General features: G+C 37.4%; 1 long non-coding RNA gene across 1 annotated transcript; it reads right to left on the bottom strand.

The window, feature by feature from the left end:
* Positions 1-439: 439 nt before the first annotated feature.
* LOC149847515 (uncharacterized) lies at positions 440-20,547 on the bottom strand. Its single transcript, XR_016430387.1, has 2 exons — positions 20,268-20,547; positions 440-1,029 (listed from the first exon to the last, which is right to left on the bottom strand). It is a non-coding gene; the product is annotated as an uncharacterized LOC149847515 (long non-coding RNA).
* Positions 20,548-20,945: the final 398 nt, after the last annotated feature.

Genomic DNA, 20,945 nt, shown 5'->3' with positions numbered 1-20,945 from the left:
ATGTGAGGGGGGGCAAACAGGGGTGTAGAAAAAAAAATTATGTGTGATAGTCGGGGGTTCGGGGGCAGTGCCCCCGAATTTTTTTTTTTGAGATAAAAAAAAATGGCTACAATTATTAATAAAAATCTATTTCATATGGACAAATCAAACTATTTGCTGCAGTAAGGGCTGGGCTAGGACTGGGCTTTTAAATTTTTTTTTTTTTTAACTGTTTGGGGAGGCAGGACTGGGCTACAGCCCAGTCCTGCCCCCCCTAGCTACGCCCCTGGGGGTAGGGGTTGTAGCCTTAGAGTTTTATGCTACCGGCATGGCGACCATAGGTATGGCAGGCTGAGCCAGCACCACCAACTCTTTGTGCCGAATGTGGTTTCTTTGGGTTATAAAAAAAAAAAAAAAGTCGAATTGGTGCCCACAATAAAAATCTTAGACAAATATGACGGAAAAAAAACACAAATATCATTCAACTTTTTGAGTGCATCTACCACATGCATGAGTAGGTGCACTCGGTACATTAACCATCTAAAGTGACACTTGAACCAATCCGGTAAGGCATTACATCTAAATGACTGTAATTAACTGATACAAAACCCTAAAAAGATGGAGCAATATGGGTCCGAAAATACAATACAAAATCATCCAAGTTGGAAGCTTAAAGGCATCAATTGACATAGCCAAAAAGATGGAGTGCAAAAAATAAGGACAAGGAAAAGAAGTCGAGATTGTACATACATACACAAAATGCATATCTCAAGTATATTACACTCGTAGAATGATGGGTTAGATGGCCTCACTCACGCAAACCAAGTTCCAGCTCAAGCTCATCATCCTCTTCAAATAATCTCAAAAGGCGGGCATGCTGCTCCTCTCTCTTCTTCTTCTGCCATTTCTTGAAGAGCAACACGCACAACGCCACAAAGGCTACCAACCCAAAGCATATAAGCAAGACCTTAAGACCGACCCCACCACTGGAAGCATCATGGCCCTTTGGTTTTACCTCATTTTTGGAAGTTGAAGGTTCACCAGCCAGACCTGTACGCAACAAAAATTGCAAGTCTGAAACTAATGTTCATGCTAAATGCAGGTTGCAAATCAAAACTGAATATTAGTCCTCCCCCCCCCCCCCCCACCCACCTACACACAGAGAGAGATCTAAATCTAAATTATATGGCCTGTATGCATAAAAAAAGAAGAAAAAAACACTAAAAACACTGTCCAACAGTGAAGAAAACACAAATGTTACCTGTTCCCTTTTTATCAAAGTAACATGAAGAATGATGAAAGAAAAAGAAAAAACATGTGATTAGTTTTTAACTTAACATGGTTTTTCTCAATCTGATATTTTTTTTTAAGTTACCACCTTTTGGCATGGGTTTTGTGCAAAGGTTTAGGCAAACAAGTGATGAGCAATCCCCAGATCTGAGAAGGGACACAGATCCAAGGAAATTTGCACTGATCTCTCACTCCAACAATTTTTTTTTAAACGATTGTCCCCCTTTCCCATCGTACTGCACAATGCTCCCTTGCCCCTTTTCCCTGCTTCCTTTCCCCTCACAACAGAGGATCTCAGATCCCTGAGCATCTGTATAACATTGTCATGGAGAATCTGACACATGAAAGTGTTTCTAAACACACATTGCTTGTATACCCACACCACACACATGAAAGCAGTGTTGTGAGAGGCGTACGCCTCAGTACCTGAAGCGTACGCCTCAGAGGCGAGGCGCACGCTCAAGGTACTGAGGCATTGCTGTGATGCGCCCCTCATCAACCTCCGACCAGTTGTGACCACCGACCACCGGAGTTGCTGTGCTGCAGCTGCTGCTCAGTCTTCTCCGACCACCGGACGACCGGCATATCCCTCGCTTCCGTACCAGCTGGGCGGGTGGTCCTTCTCTTACTGCCTCCCCTCCCACCGCTTCACTTCCATTCCAGTTGTGAGAGGCGTACGCCTCAGTACCTGAGGCGTACGCCTCAGAGGCGAAGCGCAGGCTCAACGCCTCGCTTCGCCTCATCGCATTTAACAACCTTGCATGAAAGAAGTAAAAGGTGAAGGTGAAAATACTAAAAGAAGAGAAATAGAGAACCACTGAGTGCACAACAGGTAAATGATACATAGACCCATGAAAAATGAGCATCTTAAGTCATCTCATATTCCCTTTTATGGGTAATCTTTGAGCACCAATGTAAGCTAAAAGTTTGAGGCATTGGTCCAGAGACGATTAGTCATTCTAGCTCTTCTTGGACAACTATAATGTGTTTCCAGACATACGAGATCGTGTGACAATTGACAACCCAACCCCGGGGAACTGAAACAAATAACAGAATTTTTGAAGAAACTACTACCACAAAGCAGATTTTGCACAACTAATCAGAGAAACCTGTATACAAAATGCACAAGGACCCAGATTTCACTCTAAGGAACAAAAGGCCTTTCTCCAACCATCCTGATTAAAAAATATGATATCACAACAGTTGCATTTAATAATATAATGAAGGATGCACCTGTTCGTACCTCAAAATTCAAATTATTAGCAAAGTTATGATGAAATATGGCCCATCCAGATAAGTGTGAATCTGAATAGGTGATACAGTGATACTTACCAACACATATCCCATCCAATGCTTGATGAAGAACAGGGAGATTAGATGACTGGACGTTCAAAGGAGACATTACTCATACAGAGCAATCAAAATGAGTTCACGGCAATGAGTGATAGAATTTTTACAGATTAGTAATCGCTGCTGTGACCTGTAACGGTTCCTGCTAGGCTTAGTAGAGGCTTTTGTAAGTTTAGACGTCCATCATGGAAATAAAACTTTCTATGTATTGTTTTGCATGGATCAATTTTGAAAAACGAAACATGCTCTGTTCTAGTTGTTGAGGCTCTCAGAGGCCAAGATGGTATGAGCAAAGCGTGATAACTAATTTAGGCCATTTGAGTACTAGATCAATTGAGATAGAGGCCAATAAATGTATAGATTATGTGCATTTAAGGGCCATTTCAACTAAACTTGATGGTTCTAAAGTAGACTTAGATCATGAACTGATGCACATATCGCTTGTAAAATATATAACATTATTTAACCCTCAAGTTATCAATATCTGAAAATGTTGTCTGACCCAATCTGCTTTGGTTGAGAGTAATACCAGCGCCCCTTGTAATGAAATGGGAAATAAAATGCAAGATAATACCTCTTATGGGCTTAGAAGAACACTATATCAAATAGCACCAAGACCACTTATGGGTCAACACTCAATCACGTACACAGGCCACACAAGGGTCAAGAGCACACAAAAAATATAGGAATTTGTATTACAAAATGCTTGAAAAAACATTAAATTTACAAGAGGGGGAATACCTCCATTTATCCGTAACAAGGGGCCATAGAGCCATTGGGATCCCCCCCAATGGCTAGAAATAGAGCCATTGGGGAGATCCCAACAACTCTATGGACACTTTACACTAATGCCCTTAATGAAAAATAAAATCCCAAGTTTGTAAAAAAATAAATAAAAAGACTGTTGTGCCCCTAATGGTCACAACCTATTGACTTGTAAAAGGACAAAAATACCTCTAATGAGTATTTGTCTATTACAATGAATAAAGCATATATATATATATATATATATACATATCAAACTCACGGTGCCACAACCAAGAGTCCGCTAAGGAGACATTGAAATCTTGGTGATGAAAGTGCTTTGGTGAAGAAGTCCACCAATTGATATTTGGATGGTCCATATGACAATATAATGTTCTTCTTCAAGAATTCTTATCAGACATAATGGCAATCCATTTCGATGTGTTTGGCTTGCTCATAAAAAGTATGATTGTCAAACTGTACTTTTGTTGTCACAACATAATCTTGAGGGTTCTGCTAAGTGAATTTCAAGTCTTTTAGTAATTGCTTCAGCCAAACCAATGCTATAGCTCGGTACTATGCTTATGTAGAGGACAATGACAAATTTTGTTGTTTCTTACATTTTCACGAAATCAACGAATCTCCAACAAAAACATAAAAACCCATAGTTGAGCGATGATCATTCACATCTCCCCCCAATCAGAGTCTCAACATGCAATGACTTCTAATGAGAAAAAAGATGACAAAAATATACCATAACTAATAGTATTTCTAATATATCTAATAATCCTCATTACAACACTCATATGCATTGTATTAGGAGCATGCTAAAATTGACTAGCATAGTGGATAGCATGAACAACATCAGGACGAGTAATAGAAAGAGAAGATAAATCTCCAATCATTTGTCTGTAAGGAGTTGAATCCTTTAGAGGTTCACCATCATCCTTCTTCATCTTGACATTAATGACTTCTAATTATCAACTCGTTTTTCATCTGAAAGTCTCGATCGTTCTATGATCTATGTTGCATACTTAGTTAGTGACAAATAATAACCACGAGGTAAATAAGCTACTTCAATTTCAAGAAAGTATCATAAAAAACCAATATATATCGTATCAAAGTTAGCTTTGAGAACATTTTTGATATGACTAACTCTCTGCTTATCACATCTTGTGATAATCATATCATAATATAGAGAAGTAATATTACTATGTCGGCATTAGAAGACTTAACAAACAATACAATATTAGTATAACAAGATTTAAAGTCAAGTTGTGTCATCGCACTACTGAATCGATCATACCAAACCTTAGGAGCTTGTTTTAGACCATACAAAACCTTGCGTAACCGAAAAACATTTCCATGTGCTATTCCTAATGTTGGTAGGGGTTTCACGTAAACTTCCTCATTAAGGTTACCATTCAAAAAGACATTTTTAACATCCATTTGACAGATAAACCATTTTTTAATCGAGGCTATAGAGATAAGGGTTCTATCAATGGTCATTCGAGCAATATAAGCAAATGTTTCATCATAGTCTATTGCATAATCTTGACTATATCCTTTGGCTACAAGTTTGACTTTATATCTCTTTAATGTCTTGTAACACCCCGATCGGGGAGCTCGAGAGTCCAAGTCCGGTTGGTATTACTTCCCAGAGGGAAAGCATACAGACTTCACACAGATAAAACATGGTTAATTTTTTTTTTTTCTAATAACTCAATTTCTTTCACAAAGTTCATCATTTATAACATGCGAAAATAATGATTATATAAATATTCAATGACGAAAAAGTAAACTAACAAGTACTCTACTGTAAAGTCGGAGTACCCAATCACGTCCTGCCTGCGCTAGTGTGCCTGAAACCTAAAGTTGTAATTATAAAGAAGGTGAGTTTACAACTTAGTAAAGAATATTCATAAGCAATAAATGACTTTAACTTATAATTGTAGTGGGCTCTAAGCCCTTAATCTGAGTTTAATTTTCAACACACCACGTAAGGTTTGTATGTTTTAATTTTCCCCTTTAACTCTCTCAATCAAACACTTACTCACACCACACTATAACACTAAGTCGGCTATATCGGTCGTACTCGTCTATGGGCGTAACAACCTGCGTCCAACACCCTAATTTTACAATGTTGGCCAGACTATAAACCATACACTCGCAATAATCTCCGGATCACCAGGCACTGCAGTGAAACAATAAGGAGGACCCCACTGGTAGCTAGGCGGGAGGTCAGACTCAAACTCAAATTCGGTATGGTTCATGCTACATCCTAACCATAATGACTTTCAACAATCCATGGTTGTCTAGAGTCTCAGATACTGTGTGAATATAACCCTAAGTCATATTTTAAGTTCATTACTTTGAACATTCCTCTTAAGTTCTTATTTCACTCACTCTCCCATGAGTGATATCATGAAATAATCATGACGGATCTCACTCTCAACCTCATAATGACATTAAGGTTCACACTTTGTATCATACTAAACATACAACGAGGTAGAGCCTCTACGTCGTTAAATCACCGACGACCCACTCTCCATGGTGGTTGCACTCTGACCGCGAACCAGATATCCATTTCCATAGGTCACCACTTTCGAGACTTAAGGGGTTATGCATGCTAATCTCAATGTAAAATTCACATGGCATGACTGGATTCAAGAGACTCAAGGTTAATCACAATCTCATCACAATGCATGTTATTTGCAGATTATAACATATGTTATCATAAAAACAATCTCTTTCTAATATGCGTGAAATATCACGACTAATGTGTGCATATAAACATCTCATTGCAATGAATTCATGCATGATCATTTTATACATGTCATACTTACACTCAAGAGCTACATTTCTAATTATGCTAATATACAACATCAATAATAACATGCAACACAATATGATTTGTTTACAACTAAGATTACTTATAATATTCCTTACCTCGAATACGAATATTGTACTTTAATCGCAATCGAATCTCAAGTGACTCTAACAATAGGATCAGATCATCACAGAATCATGTTTATAATACTATGCATAATTTCTTTATATTTTGACAAAATTACTAAAATACCCCTCCCGAGTTGACTCGTCAATCCTCAATTTTGTGCCCTTGATTTGACCAAAACTAGAGGACAAAAATATTTTTCTCTACGATACGAGTTCAACGCACCAAACCTCACTCAATTATGAGTTCGGAGTGCAAAGTTATGCCCATTTTACTTAATTGGATATTGGGTATACCTAGGGGTAATTTGGTCATTTCAACTCTTATGATGAAACCTGACTCATCCTAGGTCAAAACAGGTTCGGTCTGAGTTTAGAATACTAGGTTTACTGAACTTAGTCCCGACCCATCTAGGTATAAAACTATCGTGGTATAAAACTCATGAGTCATACTATGAAACTTTGGGAGAGGGTGATTGAGTATAGGTTGAGGAAGGTTGTCATGATATCGGAGAATCAATTTGGTTTTATGTCTGGAAGATCAACTATGAAAGCTATGCATCTTCTTAGACAACTTATTGAGAGATATAGAGAGATGAACACATATTTGCATATGGTTTTTATTGATTTGGAGAAGGCATACGATAGAGTACCTAGGGATGTTCTCTGATGGACAATGATGAAGAAAGGTGTTTCTCTCAAGTACATTAGTATAATTAAAGATATGTACAAAGGAGTAGTAACCAATGTCCGCACTTGTGGAGGGGTGACAACCAATTTTCCTATAACGGTTGAGTTACATCAAGGATCTGCATTAAGCCCTTTCCTATTTGCTATAGTGATGGATGAGCTTACGAGATTAATTCAAGAAAATATGTCGTGGTATATGTTGTTTGCTGGTGATATTGTTTTGATTGATGAGTCTAGAGATGGGGTTAATGCTATGTTAGAATTATGGAGAGAGACATTGGAAGCAAAAGGGTTTAAGCTGAGTAAGAGTAAGACAGAATATATGGAATGTCGGTTTAGTAAGCAACGTAGTAGTGATGGGAGTGTAGTGAAGCTTGGTGAGCAAGAAATACCGGTGGATGATTGTTTCAAATATTTGGGATCTACCATTCAAAAGTATCGAGAAATTGATAGAGATGTAAATCATAGGATAAAGGTTGGGTGAAAAATGGAAAAGTGCAACTGGAGTGTTGTGCGATCGTAGAATGCCATTGCGGTTGAAGGGAAAGTTTTATAGGACGACTATTAGGCCCGCTTTACTATATGGTACGGAATGTTGGGCTGCCAAGAGACATCATATTCAAAAAATGAGTGTAGCTGAGATGCGTATGCTGAGATGGATGTGTGGAAATACAATAAAAGATAAGATTCGAAACGAGGAGATACGTAAGAAGGTAGACATTGCATCCATTGAAAATAAGATGAGAAAGAATCGTTTACGGTGGTTTGGACATATTCGGCGAAGGCCTGATGATGCTCCAGTTAGAAGGATGGAGAAATGAGAAAATATATTAGTTAAAAGAGGTCGGGGTAGGCCTAAGAAGGCTTGGAAGGAGATGATAGGAAAGGATATGAATGCTTTGAACCTCACCGAGGACATGGCATTGGATAGAAATGATTGGAGGAGAAGAATTCATGTGGAAGACCCAGAATGATTTTCTTTTTTGGTTCATATCGCCGACCCCAATTGTTTTGGGATGAAGGCGTAGTTGTTGTTGTTGTATTGCATCTATTAAAAAATGAAACATATACCAAATGGATGTTAAAAATGCATTCCTAAATGGGGACCTGAATGAATAAGTTTACATGGATGCTCCTCCGGGCATGGATATACTGAAGGGTAAAGTCCTTCGTCTTCCAAAAATACTCTATGGTTTAAAACAAGCCCCAAGGCTTGGTATGATCGATTTAACGAAGTAATGGTTAAAAATTGATTTACTTCATGCTATACTGACATTGCTCTGTTTGTCAAAAAGTCTGATGCAGGAACTGTAATTTTACTACTATATGTTGATAACAAGTGATATCAAGGGCACTGTTATTAAAAATGCGCCTCAAGGCACAAAAAGTGCGCCTCGCCTCAAGGCGAGGGCCTTTGTGCCTTGAGGCGCTGGTATAAAGCGTAAAGGCCTTGAGGCGTACGCCTAAGGGCGAAATGCGCCTCAATGTGAGGCGTATGCGCCTCTTTTTATTGGTCAAATGGGGTCAAAGCCCCCATTTGACCAAAAATTAAATGCTATTAAATCAGGGCCCCGACCCTGCCCTAATTTTTCATTTTGTTTCACAGTCTCTCTCTCGTCTCTCACTCATCTCTCTCTCGCATGCAGTCCCTCACTCGTCTCTCGTAGTGCCTCACTCGCCTCTCTCTCACAGTCCCTCACTCGTCTCCCACTTCTTGTCTCTATGTCTCCCACGGTGGAGCCCACGATCCCATTTTCAATGCCGCTTATGACCTGATGATGATCAAGGATGCCAAGAATCCGGCTGCCATGGATTTTCCGGCGAGGCGAAGCCGAGCAGCAGAGCTCCAGGAAGAAAATGGGCCGGATTCCAGGCCTTCAAAGAAGAAGAGGAAGAAGAAGATCAGGGCTCGTCAGTGTTCTCTTCCCACCAAGCTCTTGAGGGCCACAGAGCCAGCCACAGGAAGACCAAAGAAGAGCTGCTCAATGCAGAAGCTGTGGAGAAGGAGGTCGTTGAACCTCTCTATGAGCTCCCCTCATCGGAATTCGACACCGACGAGCTGCCGGCCCATCAGTGCAAGATCTGTCACAAGTCCTTGTCATCTGGACAGGAGCTCGGTGGGCACAAGCGGTGCCATTGGAACGAAGACAGGGCTGCCGCAACCATCATGTTGGAGACTGCTCAGAGTCGATGCTGCGACTGACAATGCCGTGTTTCTAATTCATGATCCATCTGCTTGAGTTTTTACAGTGTTTCTGGTGCACAAATCTACTGAATATGAATCGGTCCAGACCTGGGGAGCTCGGATTTTGGTGTCTGGTTTCTTTCTTCTAACAGAGTAAAGCAATTTTGGGGTGCCTGGAGAAGGCTTGAGCTTGAAGCAGGAGAAAACAGAGGAAATGTTGGTGTTTCCCTCACTGTTTTTTTTTTTCCTTATTTTTTCTTTTTTTTACTGTTTAGTTCTTTTCATTTTCTCTGTTGTAGCAAAGCACAAGTATGAAGGATAACAATTTGTTTTCTGATCCTGAAAGTCACTGTAAACACCTTTTTTTTATGTACAGTTGTTAGTTCTTATTCCCAGGACTGGCAAGCTTTATTGGTAAATACTGCCAAGTCTTCGGTATTGAATTTCATGGGCCTACAAATGTTAGTTTTCGGGTTTTTACTTTTCTTTTGAAGTGCTACTTTTCCTTGTTGACTGTCTAAATTGCAATTATAAGTCTCTCCCTTCTCGGCCTCCTCCTTCTCGCCGGAAGCAGTCGCGACGCCGGCAGCCCTTGCCAGACCCCAGGTAACCCCGACCCCCTTCATTCTTTTTTCTTCATGTCTGCCTCCCTCTCTTCAATCTCTCCATACGGCAGGTATCAAGGATTAAAGTTGTTTCTGACTGTTACCTTATATGCAATCAAGTTTCTAGGGAATCATTTTTTTTTGTCATTTTTGTGCATGTCCTCTTACAGTTCTGTATTGATGATTTTTTTGTATGCTGCTGCTGCTGTCTATCTAGAAGAGCAGATGGGCGTTAGATGCAATCTGAATACTTGGCTGTAGTTGACATTGCTTTGTTATGCTTTGATTGTAGACACTCTTATTTTTTGGCTGTTTGTTTTTAAGTGCAACTATGTTATTTTTGTTGATACATTCTTTTGATCTCATATATTTGGTTACTTATAATGGATGTGACTTGTAGGAGCAGAAAATGCATCAAATTTTGTGTAGTGTGTAGCTTTTACTCAATAAAGAAGCTTAAAGATGTTCAGGGGGCTGGCTTTATGCCACTGACTTGCACCATTTCAAATATAGCATTACTAAACCGTTTAATATTCTCATTTTACAATAGTTTCCTGACATTCATTTCTGTGCAGATGGTGGTGGTGGCATGGATCCGGATAAAATGAGGCAATGCATGCCACTTGGATATTCAGTAAAGAGCAGGTTAGCAAATACAATTGGGCAATGTGAGCTATTATTTTTTTTGTATTACTCATACTATGCATACTGTTAAAAGAGGAATGTTCTTAGACAACATTTCTGGATGTAGACTACTTATCTATCTGTTATCCAATGGAGCATATAGCATTGACTATCGAGTGATGAACTATTTTCATTTGAAGAATGCTCATATAGAGAGATGCTTACATTTTTTAATATGCATTTTGTTGTTAATGTTAATTTTTTATTGAATAAATGCTCATATTTTATTTCTTAGATACTTACATAGATCAAGTTGTTGCATTAATGTTACTTTTACATGTTAATCTCATATTTTTTCCGTATTTATTTGAGATTTTTTATTTCTTGTTGGTTGTTGCTTCATCAATAAAGCATTTCTTATTTATTTATAATTTTAGATCATTTTTATAATTTTTTTAAGTTAAATTTTTTTTTTAGGCTTACGCCTCGCCTCAGATTTTGGTGGAGCGCCTCGCTACGCCTCAACGCTTTTCACAACACTGATCAAGGGAATCAAAAACATCAAAACCACTTTAAAAGAAAGATTTGAGATGTCAGACTTAGGGTATCTGACATACTTTCTAAGAATAGAGGTTGCCTACTCTCACAGAGGCTATTTTTTGTCTCAAACCAAACTAGCATGTGAGATTCTTGACAGATCAGGCATTACAGACGATAAAATCTGTGAGACTCCTTAAGTCGTGGGATACAAAAGTAAGATTGATGATGGAATACTTTTGGAGGATCCCACTCCCTACCGGCAACTTGTAGGATCATTAATGTATCTTAGTATCACAAGGCTCTGCATCTTACATGTTGTGCATACTGCAAGCCAATTCTAGCATGCCCTTACATCCGTCCACATGAACGTTGTTTTTCGAGTTGTCAGATACATAAAAGGTACAATAAACAAGAAAGTATTTCTTTCCTCATCATCTGAATTAAATTTAATTGCATATACTGATTCTGATTGGGGAGGTGACCCAAATAACCGTCACTCCACCACAGGTTTTGGTATTTTTTTAGGTGAATCCCTGGTCTCATGGAGATGCAAGAAATAGCAGAATGTGTCTCTATCATCTACGGAAGCAGAATATCGAGCCATGGCCTCTACAACCATGGAAATTATATGGATTCATCAATTGCTACAAGACATGGGAATTCAGTTTCAGGGACCCACGAAATTGTGTTGTGATAATAAGAGTGTAATTTATATTGCTAAAAATCACACATTTCATGAACACAAAGCATATAGAGATGGTCTGCCACTATGTTAGAGAAGCATACTTGCAAAAAGTCATAGACCTTCCTTACGTGACCAGTTGGCAGATTTCTTCACTAAGGCGCTCTGATCTCCCAGATTCAACTTTCTTCTCGGCAAACTCTCGGTCATTGCACCCTAAGTTTGAGGGAGGGTGTTAAATTGTATCACTTCTAGTATATATATATATATATCTTCTCCTTTATGTAACCCCCAGGGGTATTGCTATCTTTTACGCATATTTATACTAATGAATATGATTGTAATTATTTTTCATTTCTTTTTCCTTTTTCTTTTTTTTCTTTTCTTTTTTCTTTTTTCCTTTTTGACCAAAGTCAACATTGGAGGGGGCCCAACACTAGACATTGGGCCCCTCCAACGGTTAGATTTCTAACCGTTGGAGGGGCTCCAACGTCTAGTAGGAGCCCCTCCAAGGTCTCCTCTCTATTATAAATAGGGGTGAACCCCTCTCTTAAATGTATTCAATGCTTGGAGCATTGTTCTCCATTGTTCAATAAAGTTTCTTTATATTTTAGTATTTGTGTTCTCTATTTGTACCTTTGTGTACATTTTGTTCAAAGTGTTCTTGTGCCTTTGTGCACATATCACTTTGTGGAAGTGATGCTTATAATGCACATTATCTCTTTGAGATATTTTCACGGAAGGCTCACCGTGAAGGCTCTTTATAGGGCCCTCAGGGTGGGTGAGGATAAACCTCACCTCACCCGTCGATCGTAGGGGGCAAGGTTTATCCTCATCCCCCTTTGCGAAGATGATGGGAAGGTGGTTCCGCAAATAGGGAAACCGTCTTCCACTTATCTCTTTTTTTTTTACCCTCCCCACCCGACAATCTCGTTGGGTGATTTTACATGTCACGTTACTTTTGGTTTTAATCTTATAAACCCATCTAAACCCTATGATTTTCTTTTCTTTGAGTAATGTTTGAATTTTCCAAGTTTTTGCCTTTTCTAAGGCTTCTCATTTATAATTTATGGTTCTAATCCACTCTTGGTGATTCTTAGAGTCATTATAAGAGGATGGTTCTACGTATGAATGGATGACCATTAGACAAGCTCTATACTTGGGTTTAAAGGAATCATAGACACAAATCTACTAAGAGCTTTGAAAATCCTTATGGATTTTCTAATACTAAAGGAATCTATGTCTTGTTTTTTAGAATATCTTTGTAGAACACATGGAGGGTGATCTTCGGTACGTCGAGTATAGGTTTGATCTTCATTATGAGATTGGTCTATGTCATCAAGACCTTCATTCCCATTCTCATGTGTATCATGAGTGTCACTCATACACATCATGAATGTCACCATAATCAACTTCACCATGATTATTAGCAACATAAAAAAAAGAAATAATCACAAAGCTCTTTGATTTTATCTTTATCAAATCCATTTTTGTTTTCAAGAAAAGCATTATTTCTTGAAACATATAGCTTGTCCTTTCTAATTTCATAACATGCATATTCTTTTTGGTTTTCAACGTATCTTAAGAAAATACAAGAAATAGCTTTAGCAAAAAGTTTGTCATTTTTGTTGGTAAGGACAAAGCATTTACAACAAAAAACTTCCTTTTATAATCGGGTAGAATGTTAAATAATTTTGCAATAAGAGAAAAAATTTCAATAATAATTGAAGGTATTGTATTTATCAAATAAACCTCTGTAAGGGCAGCTTTAGCCCAATAAATTTTAAGGACATTTTTTTATATAAGAAGTGTTCTAGTAGTCCCAACAATATGTCTATGCTTCATTTTGGCTAGTCCATTTTATTGAGTATAAGGATAAGATTTTTTATGAACAATTCCATGTAAATCAAGATAATTTTTGAAGTCATTTGATAAAAATTCTCCTCTAGAGTCGGATTTAAATATTTTAATGTTGGCTTTAAATTGAGCTTTTGCATAATAATGAATTTTTTGAAAACAACCAAATACTTTAGATTTGTACTTAAGGAAATATATTCAAGTGTGTCTATTATAATCATATACAAAATTAGCACATTATGATACTCTTCCTTTGGACACAACCCCATACATCCGAATATACTAATTCAAATGATTTTTTAGATATGAAATGATTAAGTCCAAATGGCAAAGATTTCATTTTACCAAGAATACAATCTTGATACACTAAATCATTTTCTTTATAATTTGTAAAAAAATGAAACAAATGTAATTTTGACATACAAGGATGTCGTAGTCTTTTGTGTCAATTTTCTATATCTTTTTTTTTCACAAAATTACAAAAAATATGTTTTGATAATTCAAGATTGTCCATAACATAGAGATCTCCTATTCTATGGCTTCGCCTAATCGGCTTCCCGGACTGGAGATTCTGTATCAAATAATCATTAGACAATAAAAAAATTTGCACCCATGATCCGCAATTTGAAAAACAGATAGGAGATTTATGTTCAATTTTGGTACTATTCTAATATTAGGTACATAAAAAGTTTGATATTTTTGTAAAGTTTCAAAACTTTTGATTTTTAAAGAAGTTTCATCAACAGTTGAAACATAAGAATCATTTGGGTTAATGTGGCATTCAAATAGTACGAACTCACTTGGAGTCATATAAAAAGAAGCTTCAGAATCAAGAATCCAAAAAGATTTACCAGGATCAATACATGTGGGTATGGCCGCACCAGAGAGACAAGAGGCTTGATTTTTGAAAATTGGTTGCAGTGCCTCCATAGTGATGGATGAGTTTACGAGATCAATTCAAGAAAATGTGTCGTGGTGTATGTTGTTTGCTGATGATATTGTTTTGATTAATGAGTCTAAGTTAGAATTATGGAGACAGACATTGGAAGCAAGAGGTTTTAAGTTGAGTAAGAGTAAGACAGAATACATGGAATGTCAGTTTAGTAAGCAACGTAATAGTGATGGGAGTGTAGTGAAGCTTGGTGAGCAAGAAATACCGGTGGATGATTGTTTCAAATATTTGGGATCTACCATTCAAAAGTATCGAGAAATTGATGGAGATGTAAATCATAGGATAAAGGTTGGGTGGAAAATGGAAAAGTGCAACTGGAGTGTTGTGCGATCGTAGAATGCCATTGCGGTTGAAGGGAAAGTTTTATAGGACGACTATTAGGCCCGCTTTACTATATGGTACGGAATGTTGGGCTGCCAAGAGACATCATATTCAAAAAATGAGTGTAGCTGAGATGCGTATGATGAGATGGATGTGTGAAAATACAATAAAAGATAAGATTCGGAACAAGGAGATACGTAAGAAGGTAGGCGTTGCTCCCATTGAAAATAAGATGAGAGAGAATCGTTTACGGTGGTTTGGACATATTCGGCGAAGGCCTAATGATGCTCCAGTTAGAAGGATGGAGAAATGGGAAAATATATTAGTTAAAAGAGGCCGGGGTAAGCCTAGGAAGACATGGATGGAGGTGATAGGAAAGGATATGAATGCTTTAAACCTCATCGAGGACATGGCATTGGATATAAATGATTGGAGGAGAAGGATTCATGTGGAAGACCCAGAATGATTTTCTTTTTTGGTTCATATCGCCGACCCCAATTGTTTTGGGATGAAGGCGTAGTTGTTGTTGTTGTTGGTTGCAGTGCCTCCATGAATTGTGCTAGAGACATTGAGCCAACATTTTCTATACCACTTTCTTCTCTTCTCTTCTCTTCGATCTTTTCTTCTCCTCTTTGGGCAAAAAGGCTTGATGTGACTCGACTCTTTGCAAAAGTACCATATCAATTTACTACCCTTCTTGTATTCATAGTCATTTTTTTCATGATTATTTGAGTTTTTCCCATAATCATTGGAGATCCTTCCAAAGTGAGAGGGCATGTAGGAAAAAAATAAGCAAAAAATCAAAGAAACTATTGAATAATTCATTCATCAACTCTGAAATAAAAGCCTCTACAAGTAGTATTTATAGATAAAGCACAAAACCCTAATTCTAATATGGATCCGAAATACAATCCTATGCTAAATATTTAATTAAATCAAATTAAAAGCATAAAAAAATCAAACAAATCAAAACGGATCCTGGACCGGATTGACCTCCTGTATCACTACTTCATCCACAACTGAAGCCTATAATGGCTGGCAATCTTTAGAGCCATTTATGCTACACCAACCAAGAAACTACCATGACGGGTTAGTTAATTCAAACAAAGGTCACATTCCTAATCTAGAAGTCCAATTCAAAAGTAAAACCAAAATTCATGTCAAATTTTCCCTAAACTATCAAGAAGTCCAAAGTAATATACCCACATATACATATTTATATATTTCTATTAACACACAAAAAAAAATTAACACTTCCAATGCTAACATTATGTTAAAGCAGCCTTCAGGCAATGAAACTGAACAAGATATTACAGCAAAGCTAACATACCTGGTTGAAATTGCCATCAACATGCACCAAGAGTTACTAAAAGCATACATGACTGTACTAAGGTATGCTTATGCAATCACATTCATCTTGCCATTGGATGGCAATTTCATGATGAAGCCGCCATCCCAAAATTCGTATTAAAACCTAATTTCCTCAGCTAAGTTTATTCCATAAGAAATGCAAGAAGAATTGCAGAAAAGAAGCCACCGTTAACAGCACAAAAGGCCCATGAACAAGAATCAACCTTCCTATAGATCCCGTACAGACCATGACACAATTTCTAATCATAAGACACCGTGCAACAAGATATGGCATTTGCAGAAGTGTCCAACTGGCAAAAAATACCAGGCATATAAGCAGTGCTTTCAAATTCAGAGGATATTAGTGCTCTGGCAACTTTATGTTAAATTATATTACTAAATCTTGTAATCTTATATTATATATATATATATCCATTTATATATATAAAAAATATATATATCCTTATTTTAGTCATAGGGGTAGTTTAGTCATTTCCACTGTTTTACGCACATTCATTTTCATGAATGTGATTGTAATTTTTTTTTTCTTTCCTTTTTTTTATTTTTCTTTTATTCTTTACCTTTTTGTACCAAAAGGTACCTTAAGGGGCCCACTCAAATAGACGTTGGGCCCCTCCAACGGTCACATTTGTGACCGTTGGAGGGGCTCCAACGTCTATGAGTGGAGCCCCTCCAAGGCTCCTTTATGATTGTTATAAATAGGGGTTCTCCCCTTGTATCTCCTATGGCTTTGGGTCAAAGCCCAAGTGTTCAATAAAGTTCTTATTCTTTTCTTAAGTGCATTTGTGAGATTGATTGGATTGTGCTTTTGTGCACAAGTGTTCTTAGTGTGCATGTGTGCACTTATCTTTCATCAAGAACATTGGGTCTTGATCATAGTATCTTGTTGAAGATACTTTTACATGGTATCAGAGCAAGGTTGAAGAAATAAGATCGAGTGGACTCTCACATTTTTTGGTGCCTCAAAAAACGTGCCCTCAAATTTTTGGCGTTTGGCGTAGATTCTCTTATTCAACCAATATTTTGGAGGCCTCCTCTATCAAGAAAAATCTAAAATGCGCTTGTGGTATGTAACTTTTTTCCTTATTTCTCCTCTCGAATGGGTGAAAAAGACTCCCATTTCTCTCGGTTTCAAACTTAATGGCTCCAATTATCACGTATGGGCCAGAAACATGGAGGCTCATATTAAAGGAAAATGGCTTGTGGGTTATGTCCAAGGCTCAATTCCGGAACCGAAGCCTAAAATCACTTTGATGGAGAGAGAAGAAATAAAGATCCTTGAAGGAGAAGAAAGAGCCAAGGCGCTTGAAGACTATAGCAAGAAGCATGAAAAATGGAAGATGAGGAACTTTAAAATTCTCTCATGGATTTTCTCATCCGTTGAGACAAGAATTAATGCCAACATTATAAAGTTCAAGAAAGCCTCTCAAGCATGGGAATACCTTGAAAAATGTACACTTCAAGGGACTTGTCTCACAAATATTACCTTCAAAAAAGGGCCTTGACCCTTCAACAAAACAAAATGACTATAAGAGAGTATTTCGCATAGTTATCTTCCATTTGGGATGAGCTTACCATGCTTGAGCCCAAATGGAACGGAGAGGCTATTGAGCTTGGGTATAAACAATTAGAAGAAGATCGCTTTTTTAATTTTTTGAATGGGCTTAGGCCCGAATTTGAACAAATTCGGTCTTCTCTTCTATCCACTTTCACTTTCCCCTCTATTGAAGATGTTATTACTAAACTAAGTGGGGAAGAGATTCGTATGGGTATAAGTAAGAATAACCCAAGTGTTCTAGCAACACCTTCCAATAATGAAGAAAATGAAGGTGTTAATGTCGTCTCAAGACCGGGGAGCAACTTAAGGACCTATCCTCACTTCAAGAATCAAAACCAAAGTTCAAGTGGTCAAGGTGAAAAGAGGGATTATAGCAAGCTTGTGTGCCACTTTTGTAAGAAACCGGGCACATCAAGCCGATTTGCCCAAAGTGAAAGAAGTTGCTAGCTATGGCTACCACATCCCAACCTCAAAAGGAAGAATACTCATCATCTTCAAATGAAGCTCTCTCACTACAACAAATTGTAGATGCACTTCAACTGCTTATCAAGAGAGCTATTTCCGGAGCCGCTATGTCAATCTCTTTTCCTCCTAGTAAGACCTCGTGGCTTTTAGATTCGGGTGCTTCATTTCACATGTCTCCAAGTATTAGTTCTTTTTCCGAATACTCAAACAGTCTTTTTCCATCATTTGTTTCAACCGCGGACGGAACACCTCTTGAAGTAAAAGGAATTGAAAATTTTGAAAAACAAGGGTTCTTTATTCCAAAAATTAGATTTATACCCAAATTAAATTTAAATTTGCTTTTCGTTTCTCAACTCTCAGATCATGTGTGTGATATAAAATTTTCTTCTAACAAATGTTAGATACATGATCGGCGATCCTAGAGGTTGATTGGGGAAGGCTCTAGGAAAGGCGATCTATACTATGTCGATTCCCTTCAAATTCCAAAAAATTTGTTTTATAATGTTGTCCAACAAAAGGATATTAATGTATGGCACAAGAGACTTTGACATCCAAATGTTGTAAAAAAAATTCATTTACCTTTTGTTAAAAATCTATGTAAAAGTGATTTCACTTGTAACGATTGTATTCTTGGAAAAATGAAAAAATTACCCTTTTGTCAAAGATCTATGTTTACAACAAGACCTTTTGAAATTGTCCATTCAGATGTATGGGGACCAACACCTGTTTTATCAAAAGGAGGTTTTGCATATTATGTCATTTTTGTTGACGACTACACGAGATATTGTTGGATATTTTTTTTAAACACAAATATGAAGTTTTTTTGACTTTTAAAACCTATCATATGATGATTAAAAATCAATTTAATGGAAACCTAAAAATTTTTAGAACTGACTCTGGTGGAGAATACCTTTCAAGTGAATTAAAAAATTATCTTGAAAGTCATGATATCCTCCACCAAAGATCTTGTCCGAAGACCCCTCAACAAAATGGACTAGCCGAAAGAAAGCATAAACACATAATAGAGACAACTCAAACTCTACTTATTTCTTAAAATATTCCAAAAAGGTTTTTGGGCCAAAGCTGTCTTAGCGTCTGTCTATCTGATAAATCAACTACCTTCTAAAAATTTGAACAATATCTCGCCTTTTGAAATGTTGTATACCAAAGAACCTGACTATCTTTCATCAATAAAGTTCTTATTCTTTTCTTAAGTGCATTTGTGAGATTGATTGGATTGTGCTTTTGTGCACAAGTGTTCTAAGTATTCTTAATGTGCATGTGTGCACTTATCTTTCATCAAGAACATTGGGTCTTGATCATAGTATCTTGTTGAAGATACTTTCACACTTTACACAAGGAAGAGTGTTTTTTTGCGGGGTGATAGCAGAAAAGTTGACAGATGAAACATCCTTACCATTACTCTGCATAGCCGTAAACGAGATTTTCACCTCATATGGCTCCATGTTCAATTATTTTGAAGCAATTAGGTTTCTTTTGCTCATTCAAGAATCGCCTCCCTTCTTCCACTCCTTCCCAAAGGATAACTAGCATCAATTCAGTCAAATGGTGGTCGGTTTAGCAAAATTTCTAGCACACAAGGTGATACATTGCATGGAACAACAACAAAAACAATATAATTGTCATTGCAACCACCATGAATCTGCCTATTGTTGAAATCCGACTAATTAGATCCAAAACTTCGTCTGAATAATCCAAACCACAAATGCCAAAGTTTTCTCATAAGGAATTGATTTTACACAATAAAGCATGCTACAACCCTCAAATATTCCCTAAATCTGTGAAATATAACCCTAACACATACCGGAATTGTTCACCCTATCACCATTTCCACTCATGCACATCGAACCAATGGAGGAAAAAATCAGCACCCAAACTTCCAAACGAGATCCAACAATTGACCAACTCAAAATAAACCAAAATTACATCAAGAAATCGACGCTAAAGAACAAAAGAATACATCACCTACAGATCTAGATTTCACATGGAAGAAAAAATCCCACTAAAATTAATCAAAAATTACAAAAATTTAACCCCCGACCCCCACCCCCAAAAGGAAAAGAAAAGACAGAAGTTACCTCCCAGAAATTGCAGACAGAACACGAACAAGAAGAAGAACAAAATTCGCGACGAACGTTGCCCTAATCTTCGAGTCATTTCTTCTATAGATGATGAGAGAATCGAGAAAAAATAAGGAAAAAATTAGAAAAACAAACAAGAAATTCAATCTTGAACAAATTTTTAAGAGCGAGGAAACATAAATTCCTCTTTTCCTTCCGCCCTCGATCGGATCTCCGCCATAAATACGCTCTCAAGAACACCAAAGAGAGACGTCGCCTTCTCTTTGCTTTTTCCTGCTATTTTCTTTTTTCCTTGGGAATTTTTGAAGAAAGAAAATAAAGGATGAAAGGTCTTATAAGCCGCTGCCCACCCAATTTTTCGTTCATCAAGTCCCTGATTCAAATGGTTCGGATCTGATTTGGATATTGGTATTCAGTCTATCCGGGCCCAACATTGGGTATTTCGTATTCGATGGTGAGATGTCACAGGGACACGACATTTTGGCTACGTGCGCAGTGAGCCCATTGACACGAGCTTACACGTATTCTTGAGCAGTGACACGTACGACATTATTTTAACATTTTAAATAATATTTTATTACATTTTAATTTTATTTCAAAAAAAACTTTTTAATGTTAAAATATTTAAAATTAGTTTTTATTGTTAAAAAATGCAAAATTCCGTGTGACAGATTA

Source organism: Nuphar pumila, chromosome 2 (genome assembly GCF_984573655.1).
Source record: "Nuphar pumila chromosome 2, dmNupPumi1.hap1.1, whole genome shotgun sequence".
In the NCBI taxonomy this organism is placed as follows: Eukaryota; Viridiplantae; Streptophyta; class Magnoliopsida; order Nymphaeales; family Nymphaeaceae; genus Nuphar; species Nuphar pumila.
The sequence above is the reverse complement of the archived record's forward strand: the minus strand, read 5'-3'. Positions and strand labels throughout refer to the sequence as shown.